At 41.8% G+C, this 11,143-nt stretch overlaps 1 long non-coding RNA gene across 1 annotated transcript; it reads right to left on the bottom strand.

Annotated features, from left to right (window-relative positions):
* Positions 1-393: 393 nt before the first annotated feature.
* LOC129045969 (uncharacterized) lies at positions 394-1,939 on the bottom strand. The gene is made up of 3 exons (XR_008506513.2): positions 1,763-1,939; positions 1,444-1,593; positions 394-1,338 (listed from the first exon to the last, which is right to left on the bottom strand). It is a non-coding gene; the product is annotated as an uncharacterized LOC129045969 (long non-coding RNA).
* Positions 1,940-11,143: the final 9,204 nt, after the last annotated feature.

An 11,143-nucleotide genomic window follows, 5' to 3' on the forward strand; every position in this document is an offset into this window, starting at 1 on the left:
GAGAGGATCTGATTCCAAACTGACTCACCCAGTTGTTGCCAGGGTTTGATTCCTCGAGGGCTGGTGTGCTGAGATGTGTGTTTCTCCATAGGCAGCTCACCACATGGCAGCTGGCTTTCTTCAGAGAGAGCAAGTGAGAGTGTGCGCCCAAGACAGAAGCAACAGCCATTCTGTAACCTAATCTAGTACATGACTTCCCATCACCTTTGTCACATTCTTTTTGCTAGAAACAAGTCACTAAACCAGCCCATGTTGAAGGGTAGGACATTACACAAGAGCATGAATACCAGGAGGTAGGGATCATTGGAGACCATTTAGAAGCTTTCTGTCCCAGGTAGCCAATGAGAAATCCTCAGTGGCAGTGTGGCTGGGGGTATTTTAAGAGCAGGGATGATAACTATCGAACTTTCATTCTTTCTAAATCTGCTTCAGCCTCTTAAACATCAACACTGACTCTTGCACTGTCCATCAGGTGTTGGGAGATTGACATATCCCTAGAGGGGGTGGGGTGGGCATGGGAAGGGTGTGGTTGGTGGATGGAGAGTTGGAAGTTTTCAGACTTTGATATTTGTTGTCTCACTCTTTCATTACTGTATTTTCTGAGGCCTTTGGGAACATTCCCCATTAGTGACCATGACTCTATCAGTTCTTTTTTTTTTTTTTTTTGACACAGAGAGAGACAGCGAGAGAGGGAACACAAGCAGGGGGAGTGGGAGAGGGAGAAGCAGGCTCCCCGCTTAGCAGGGAGCCCGATGCGGGGCTCGATCCCAGGACCCCGGAATCACGCCTGAGCCGAAGGCAGACACTTAACGACTGAGCCATCCAGGCACCCCAACTCTATTAGTTCTATTAGACCACTAGCATTCAGAAAAGTTAAAAAATATTATTCATGTTTTTCTAAAACAAACATCTCTTCTTGTGCACTTTTTAAGGTTATTTTTTAAAGAGCTACAAAAAGTAGGTTGTTGTTATTAACAAAGTAATCCACTCCTGATACATTTACTCTAAAAAAATAGCTTAATCCTAACAGGAAAGGGAAAACCCTATACATACATACATACATACATACATATATTCATGTCTGAAACCATTTACGCATCTCCTTAAGCAGTACTTTTCTTCCTTAACTGTGTATTTAAGGAATTCCGTCTGCTTCTTTACATTTTCTCCGATATTGTTAAGGGCAAAATTTACACTAGATTTTAAATTGAAAAACATTCCTCTCATTCCTACCTTGTTCCATTACTTGATTGATTACATTTTTTTTTATCTGCTAATGCTTATCATCCATTCTTAGGAAACACAGTCTCCAGCCGTGATCTATCTTGATCTCTTTATCTGCTGTGTCACAAAGTCACATTACAACAGATTCTTGGTAATCTAAAAAATACCAAGATGCTTCTATGATAACTGACAAACCCAGTAAGAATTTCCTGCACCCACCTAACCAGCTCTGCAGAAAAAAAAAAAAAAAAAAAAAAAGCTAGGCTCCAGCCAGATGTTTACCACAGGCTGCTCAAAGCACAGTATGGCCAGCCCGGCTCCCTGGTGTTCCGTGATTTTGTCCTCAGTTTTGTGAGTTTCTGTAATGATCTGAAATAAATTAAAATGTACAAGAAGAGGGGTTTTCAAACATGAGAACCATGAGACGCTAGCACCTAATGGAATAGCACTCAGTAGAGAAAAGCACAACGAGAAAAAGTGCAAGGGCCCCAACGCCCAACATTTAGAGAAGAGGATACTCACCATGCGGTGTGCTTACCTCCACTCAAGAGTCTGTTCCTTCTGCAGGTGATTTCTGTCGTCTCTAAAGCTACTGTTTTGCCCTTCTCTAAGCCACCTGAGCCAGTCAAGGACCCACAGGGTATTCTACCTCCTCCAGCGCGTGGTATTTGAGAACAGGTCTGGCCTCTGTTATGACCGTTTTGTGTAACCTCAGAGGGCGCGGGAGGAAAGCTTTCGGGAGCCTCTGCCCACCTCCCGTTAAGGCCAGTTTATTCGCCTCGTGCGCAGGGCGCGCTGGAATGTTTGGCAAGTGCAGCGCAGTGAAATGCGTCATTGTGCTGCTCTCCCAGCGCCTGTTTCCCACGTAGGACATTCAAAATGTTCAGTTCCCTGGAAAATGTTCCAAAGAAGTTTCACTGTATTAGGCTTTGTCTTCTCCTCTTTCACAAAGCGGTCAGCTCTCTGTGGAGAACAGGCTTTCCTTTCCATAGGCATTTCTGTTGGCACCGGGCCACCTAGACTTGAGCTGCGGCCACGGGGCTTCGGAGGAGAAAAGCAGGGGGAAGGGACGCCCTACAATCCCCCCCCCAATCAATACACAGAAGGATGCCGACTTGAAAATGCCTATCCTTTTGCTCCTGAAAACATTGTCAAAGAAATGTGTTTACAACGATAACTAATAATTATTTTTAAGAAGCGAGATCATTTCCCAAATGATAAAGAATTCAAAAAAATTATTTGACATCAGAATATAAAACAGGAGCTTTTAGGCTGAAATATGTGGTTGGAAATCCTTAAAATATTGATGTCAAATGTTTAAGGTTATGTCACATACGTTCATTAGGCTTAAAAAACTTTCCCGATGACTGATCTTCACAGAAAGAAGTTTTCTGATTATGGGAAATTTACAAAAGTAATAGGGATTTCTGAAAAATTACTGTCAGGAAAGATAAAGTAACTTCAGTTTGTCACATTTCAGTGGATTCTACATTCAACACAGAATAACTTTTTTTATATTTAGAAAAACAAGACACAGCTGGACCAATTAAGCCTTTTTTTTTCCTTTCACTACGCGCAGAAGTCTGAAAACATTTTTATTGCTTTCCTGAAAGCACCACAATAAATAACTCAAAATTGTTGAGAAGTTGCAAGAAAGAAGCTTGAAATATGGAGATGATATCAAGATTCTCAGAGATCGATTAAAGCATGGAATGCAAACCAAATGATTTTAAACACACTCACTTGTGTGATCCCAACTTGGGATTTTCAGTCAACTTTTCTTGAAAGTATTTGTTCTTTAGAATGTTTTGAATTTTTATGATTCTTTGGGAATATTGGTCACCTGTTGTCAATTTTTTATATTAGGTCAGGATCTACTCAAAAATGAGTTAAAAGCCACATGAATTTTGTGTCTGGGAAATAAAGTTTGACTTCCACAGATGTTGTAGAGATCCCAAATATACACTGCAGTACATCACTGATATTTTCCCTGTCACAGAAGAGACAAAAGTACTTTTGATACCAGGGAGGTCTGGGTAGGGAACCGGCACTGAGGTGGAGCCTACTTTTGACTTGTAGAATTAAAGCTTCTTGATAGACACAAGGCAATCTTTTGACAACACATCAAGTGACTTGGACATTATTTTAAAAATTGTGCCTTGCTAAAAAGATGCCCTGAAGTGTGAACACATTGGTCTGGCCCTGTCCTGCTTTTTTTTTTGACCCAGCTGGGGAAGCAGTGGAAATAAAGTTAACGGTGGCATTAATCAAACGTCTCTTAATTTTTTTTTTTAAATTTTATTTATTTGCGAGAGAGACAATGAGATACAGAGAGCATGAGAGGGAGGAGGGTCAGAGGGAGAAGCAGACTCCCCGCTGAGCAGGGAGCCCGATGTGGGACTCGATCCCGGGACTCCAGGATCATGACCTGAGCCGAAGGCAGTCGCCTAACCAACTGAGCCACCCAGGCGCCCAAACGTCTCTTAATTTTGACAGCATCTGGATTTCATTCTTCTTACTGGGTGGCACTACCACTGATCTGTTTTATTTTTTGACTGTGCTTACTGATAACCCTGTCAGGGTTGAGAAGTAGAACGACAGGTTGACCACTTAACTTTAGTGTTGGTCTGCTGAACTGAATGGGAGAGAGAAGTGACTGCATTTTTAATGAACATGTATGAAGTTCATGGTGGTATGAGTATAATAATAATTAAAAAGGGGGGATGGGAAAGAAAGGAGTGTGATTTAGGAGAATTTACAGATTCAGATAGCCTTAAGAGTAGAAAAATATAAACATTTTTATCTTTAAAGTTGTAAAGAGGCTTCCGAGGAAATGCTATTCCAAGAAAATGCTACTCTTTGCATTTTCTTACAGAAACATAAAAACAAAATGGCTATAGAATAGGGTAACAGTTTTAGTAAACGTGGTTTGAATTATGTTCAGGCAAATGCAAAGTGATATGTTTTCTGGGAGAGGTGTCTAGTACGTAGATTTTGGTGTTCCTTGAAACTGTTTAAGATTTGATCTGGGCTTTTGGGAGGAGCTTCATCCTTCTTGCAAATCTAATACCACTAGACTCTAAGCTTACTCAGAAGAAAAGATTACCACCACCATTTCCTGTGCCTCCCCCCACAGTGCCTGCTACTTCGTCCACAATAGGAGCTAAGAAATATTGTTGCCTCAGTTACTGAAGGGTCACATTCAGAAGCACTTTCATTGGCAAAAGCAGAGTAAGCCCATCTATACTACAGTTATTTCTAAAATCTCTTGCTGCTAATTAATGAAATATATCTGCCATGAGATGTCACGTCTATTTAGAGTGGTGGAAATAGAATCTCTTTTACTGCCATTCTCCTTCCACCATTTATTTGTTTTCATAATCGCAAAAGCGTCTGCCCAGTATTCATTACTCAGGTTTTCTTCCCAGCACAGTAAAACCGTCTGCAATGTCAGAAGAGATGTGTTAAGCTCTAGTACCCAGCTGTGTGCTGAAATACAGTCAACCACTGGCGTGCTTATCACAGTTTCTTTGTGGTCCATTACTCTCTTTTGCATTACTATTGAATATTTACTAAGAGTGCCCGTCAGCTCCATCCTTTCATTTCCTCTCCTTCGAAGGCAGTGCCCTGGTGGTGCATGGCTTGTCCTCGCCCTTCCTTGCCCTTCCTTCCCTGCCCCCATGCCTTCTAGCTGTCTACTCTCTAGCTCCCTCCAGTTCAAGCTGCTGAAAAACCAAACACAACGTTTCCCCTGACGCCACTTGATTCCCAGTGGAACCCCCTCCCCGCAAAGAATAAGTGAAAATGACTCAGATGGAGGGAAATAGACAGAAAAGATGAGGAATCCAGCGGCGGATATTCAGACCAGGTGAGAGTCTGTTGGAGAAAAAGGAGCAGAAGACAGTGACATCACCTTTCCACTCTCTCTGGGAATAAGTCTGGGAAGGAGCCAAGTACACAGATTTAAGGCAGAGGTCTCACACTGGTGGCCGGCGTGCTGGGTTTGCACAAGGTGTCGATTTCATTTCTTTCTCAGATGCACCAATATTAAAATATCAGACTTGGTCTACAAATCTACGTGTCCAGATTCTCTTGAAAAATCGGAAGACCTGGACCCACATTGCAATGCTTCTCATGCCCCGTGATTTAAAGAGACCCTGAAGGGGCGCCTGGGTGGCTCAGTTGGTTAAGCGACTGCCTTCGGCTCGGGTCATGATCCTGGAGTCCCAGGATCGAGTCCCGCATCGGGCTCCCTGCTCTGCAGGGAGCCTGCTTCTCCCTCTGCCCCTCCCCCCTCTCATGTGCTCTCTCTCTCTCTCTCTCTCATTCTCTCTGTCTCAAATAAATAAATAAAAAATCTTTAAAAAAAAAAAAAAAAAAAAAAAAAAAAAAATAAAGAGACCCTGAAAAGACAAAACAAAGCCACACAATTCTGGCACACAGTAAAAGATTTATCTCCCCGGGTGCCATGACCTGCAACTACTTGGTTGTGCAGGTACAGCAGACTGAGAATGGGGAAAGGTTTTGGGCTTAGAACTCAGCTCCTCCACTTACTAACCGCAGAACCTTCTCAATGTGAGCCTCACTCATTCTCTTCTGTAGACATGGTAGTGATGCTGCTATTTGTCTTCACTTGGTTGTCCTGAGGATCAAATTAAAAGACAACAACAACAAAGGATTTGAGTGAAAGTGCTGAATATGCACAACATTGCAGGGCAACTAGTTTTCATTGTTCAACTTTTTTGGGTTGTGGCATTTACTCTATGTGAAATCGTTTAAAATACAAATAGACATGGATGGGGAATATATTGATTTACGAATGCGTAATAACACCCAGGAGGACACAAGGATGGCTGTGGGCCAGTTAGGGGCCCTTAGGCACGGGACCCAGCCCCTCATATTCCTGGGTTCCCTGAGCCCTCATCTGCTTGTTTCAGATCCCATCCAGGGATCTAGAGTGGTTCCTGAGAACTTGAAGTATGTTCTGTTTCTGAATACCTCTCCATTTAAAGCCATTTCTGGAAGGTACAGACCACACTATTCCCTTCCTCAGGATTTTGTTCTCAGCAGATTGAAGCCATGAATGGCACAGGATCGGACAGCAGAGATTTTCTTTCCTTTCTTCCTCCCTCCCTCCTTCCCTTTTTTCTTTTCTTCATCAGAAACAAATTCATACTGTAACAGTTTTTATTCCAGTGTATCATCATTCCAACTCAACTCTTTCTTTAAAATTCATAAAATAACGATCTTCCTTCCCATTCCTATCCCTTTCACATTATACGTGTTTGCAGGAAATGCAGCCCTAACTTCTAACAATTCAGAGAAGCCAGGGATTGTGTTTCCATGTTCTACAAGCCCATTCTGGCTGCCACTGTCCCTTTTCACTCCACACCTCAGTTGTCTCTTATGCTAACACCTCTCCCCAATCCACTTCCCTCCCCAAACACAGACACATGCTTCCCTCATATTCCTCTGCTAACAGAAAGCTGTTGTGTTTAACAGTCTTTACTGAAGGATAGGTGGTCACAAAGGGACATTATACGTTGAATGGAAAACAACTTGAGACTTACGTTTTAAAAATCTTGTTTGTGGAGGACAGTGGGCATCCCCTTCTGAGCACCCCTCCAGCCTGCCTCTGTCCTCCGGCTGAGCTGCTGGGTCTCTGAAATCCTATCTCCTCATTGTAGGAGCTGACATCTTTCAGGGTCTTATTGCCTAGCACCCCCCCAACCCCTTCCCTCACCACTCATACAGAAAATGCTTCAAACCATAATAATCTCTACAGCAAGTTCTCTGCTCCCACTGGAGACAGCATTTTTAATTATCGAAGAGAATATTGAACACCCCAGGCTGAGGCATCTCTATTTATCTCTATTTCACTTATTCCCTTAGTTCAAGCTTCCCCAAGAAAGTCTGCGTGTTTAAAAAGGCTTATCAAAGCAACCTTCCCCCCGCCCCCATGAAGTTTGAGTTTGCCTAAAGACCGCATCTAACGTCAGCAGAAATGTTGAGGTCTGGGGTCACAGCATTTGGATGCTGTTCTATTTCAGGACAGACCCCAGGCTTCCTTAGACCTCCTTACTGAAGGGCACATTAACAGGAAATACCTGAAGGATTCAGGGAGAAGACAAGCAAGTACTGCCCCGCTACGGCACAAAGGTCCGTGGCCCGGCCTGCAGGACAGATGTGTGCGCGGGATGCTCCCTAGTACGCTGATGACACTGTCTGACTCTTCCCTGTGCTTCTCCCTTTTGAGAATTTCCAAATGCCATAGGAAACGGAACCATATGAGAAAAACACCGCAGCCAGAAGCATTCGCATTTGTAGCTTCTGGTGTCACAAGGAATTAAAAAAAAGTCTCCAAGGGCGAGGTTTATAGGGTGAGCATGGGTTTCGAGTATGTTCTGATCAGGTTCTAAATTTCAGGATGGAGAGAAGAGAAGAAGGAGGGTGTCCTTCTCCCCTGAGGACTGTGTGTTTTTCAAGCAAAGGGTAAAGAAAGCTTTTCCTGCAAAGTTTGGCTTCCAGCTCCCATTATAAATTTATGCCACTGACATTGAACAATACGTTATTCACACCTGCGTCAGACAGGGGAGGAGCCGCTTGTCTCAGCTTAGACCTCACCATGCTCACCAGTGTTCCAACACCTCCCCCTCGTCCCCGTTCTTCATTTCCTTTCTCGCTCCCAGAGGTATGTTGTATTTCATTTTAAAGTGCTTAGGGACTACAGCAATATGCACTGTATAAATAATAAATGGAATGCAATAGAATTGAAATAGTCTTGGACCCCTGACTTTGGCTTATATCCCAAAACAGACAGATTTAGACATGCAAAAGCTGCTTCTCTGACAGGCTAGGTTTCCCCCTCCCTCCCTTTCCTAAAACTGTCATTTCATTTACTTATTGGGATTTTTGTGTGTCTGTTTGGAGGTTAGGGGAAGTTCATAGCCTCCCATCTCTGTTGTTTGTGGTGGATGTGTTCAATGTGGAATGTTACTGCATATGAAAGAGAAAGACTACGGGCAGAGAAGGGAGAAAAGAGAAAAAAGCATGGCATCCGATAGGGTAGAATTAGATAAACCAACAATAAACACAGGCTTATTTTGTGCCAGGCGTTGTGCTTGGGTGAGGGAGGGATACGAAGAGCACTGAGACATGCGCTCTGTTTCGAAAAGGTCTATGACGCCCCATATACAACCGTCGCATACATCAACTGTGATAAATGCTAGAAGCGAGATGGTGGCAAAGGAAAAGTTCATTTCAGTTGGGGAGATCAATCTGGAAAAGCTTCTTATTTGGGTGGTGGGTAGGATTTTGGAGATGCAAGAAACAGGCATTCGATGGAAAAAATAGAATAAGCAGAGGTGTAGAAACAGAAGAGCGACAGGTGGGCGTGGGGATCCATGGTGGGTGGGGTAAAGAGGGCTGAGCCCACATCCAAGAGGAAAGAAAGAAAGGAGTTCACATTAAGGAGGCCCTTCATTCTGGGCCCTTTGAAATGAATTCTCATCTAATCTTCTAAACAGCCTTGTAAAATAGATACTGTTGTTTTCACCGTGCAGATAAGCAGTTTGGAAGGTTAAGTATTAGCACAGGGACGGGACCCGAACCTGGGGGCTCGGAGTCTGTGGCTTGTGCCCCCTCCTGGGTACTGCTGCTATCAGTAGGTTCTTTCTTTTGTGTTAGAGCCACAGTTTGGGATTTGGGATTTGTCTGTAGACCAATTGGGGCTATTGCAAATTTTTTCAGGAAGGGAGAAATACAATCAGATCAGAACTTTAATATGCTCAGGTCTTACATTTAACAAAGGGCCTCTAGAACAGGGGGCAAGGTGGGGCGGTTAGTAGGTAAGGAGGAGTGGCTCTCATTTCCTGACTGCCCTTTTAGGATATCTGATAACTGATAATCTGATGGAAGGTTTTATAAATCATTCCCTAATAATCTGAAATTAATCTTAGTTTTTTTAATAATCTGATGTGTGCAGCAGCTGAAGTGACTTTTTTCTTTTTATTTGGTGCCCCAAAGATGAATTACATCAAAGACACCTGTTCCAAACTTAGTGCAAATTAAAATCACTAAAACATTCATTCAGTGCTAGAGAACTCTGCATGGCTGATGGTAGAGAAATTAGAAGGATCATTTGAAAAAAGTAATTTGAAATTCAAGATCAAGTCCTCAAAATGTTAATTTGGGGAAATTTAGAGTAAGACAATATTTCAGTTGAAGAAAACTGTGTAACCAAACATATTTATTGTCTCATTATATTATTTTTATTATGGAATAATAGAAAATAAATGATAAGAGTACATTCACTTAATGAGATATTATGGATTTATTAAAGTGAAAGATATCAGCACCATGTCAGAATATGGAAATATTTATGCTGTAATATTACATAAAAAAACTGAGTATACGATTATGATTTTTTTAATTTTTAAGGGGGGGCAGGCGGAGGGAGGGAGAGAAAGAGAATCTCAAGCAGGGTCCAGCCCAGTATGGAGCATGACATGGGGCCTGATCTCACGACCCTGAGATCATGACCTGAGCCAAAATCAAGAGTTGAACGCTTAACTGCTGAGCCACGAGGTGCCTTATAATTTTTTTAAAATCACTATATCTATTAGGAACTACAGAAGAGTGATATGTAAAATGGTCCTTGTATTGGCTTGGGCTTTTTTTTTCCTTTGAAACTCTTGTTTTGTTATTTTGAACAGTTTCTAGTGATATTATTTTCTAAATGTCATGGTTGCAGGCAATGGCAACTGGGTGGAAGGGGACAGAAAACCTATCGCTAAGAATAGTAATATCAACATAAAAAAATGAAACTTTGCCATTTGCAATGACGTGGATAAACTAGAGGGTATTATGCTAAGCAAAATAAGTAAATCGGAGAAAGACAATTATATGATTTCACACATATGTGGGATTAAGAAACAAAACAGAAAATCATAGGGGAGGAGAGGGGAAAATAAAACAATACGAACCCAGAGAGGGAGAAAACCCATGAGAGATTCTTAATCATAGGAAACAAACTGAGGGTTGCTGGAGGGGAGAGACAGGTGGAGGGATAGGGTAACTGGTGATGGACATTAAGGAGGGTATGTGATGTAATGAGCACTGGGTATTATATACAACTGATGAATCACTGAACTCTACCTCTGAAACTAATAATACACTGTGTGTTAATTAATTGAATTTAAATTAAAAAAATAAAAAAAGAATAGTAATATCAAATCACAACTGACATTTTTTATGCTAAGTACTAGCAAAAGAAACACAGTTTTTGTTTTATTTTGCTCTTCATCACTGAATATTTATATTGTTAAACCAGAAGTATTTCATATTGAATGAGGGGAAGATACAAAACTTCCTTTTTAAAATACATGTCTTGCTGTGCCTGGGTTGCTCAGTCAGTTGAGCATCTGACTCTTGGCTTCAGCTCAGGTCATGATCCTGGGGTTATGAGATCGAGCCCAGAGTGGGGCTCCATGCTTGGTGGGGAGTCTGCTTGTGGTTTTCTCCCCCTTTTCCTCCCCCGACTCGCACATGCTCTCCCTCCCTCTCTCTCTAAAATAAATCTTAAAAAAAAATAAAATGTATGTTTTGTATTTATAATTAGGGAAATATTCACTTTACATTTCTCAATTGTGTGTGTCTTCATCTGTCTGAATATGTTTAAGGGCAGCTTTGCCTAATGGGAGAGAAATGGATAAGCACTTTAAAGTCTCTTTCAGGTATACGATTCTGTGACTATCATTCTAGAAATTTACAGCTATTACAGGATAAAGAAAATAAATAGCTGTAAAGGAAATAATGGAAGCATGGCTAAGACTGGCTTATTTCTAGATAAAAGCATAATTATAATACAGAGGACGATATACCTTTTTTATTTTAATTGGCACATTTATGGAGATGTATA

The sequence above is a fragment of the Mirounga angustirostris genome, unplaced genomic scaffold (genome assembly GCF_029215605.1).
Source record: "Mirounga angustirostris isolate CCGP_5_RB_7025 unplaced genomic scaffold, mMirAng1.0.hap1 SCAF_2, whole genome shotgun sequence".
NCBI lineage: Eukaryota > Metazoa > Chordata > Mammalia > Carnivora > Phocidae > Mirounga > Mirounga angustirostris.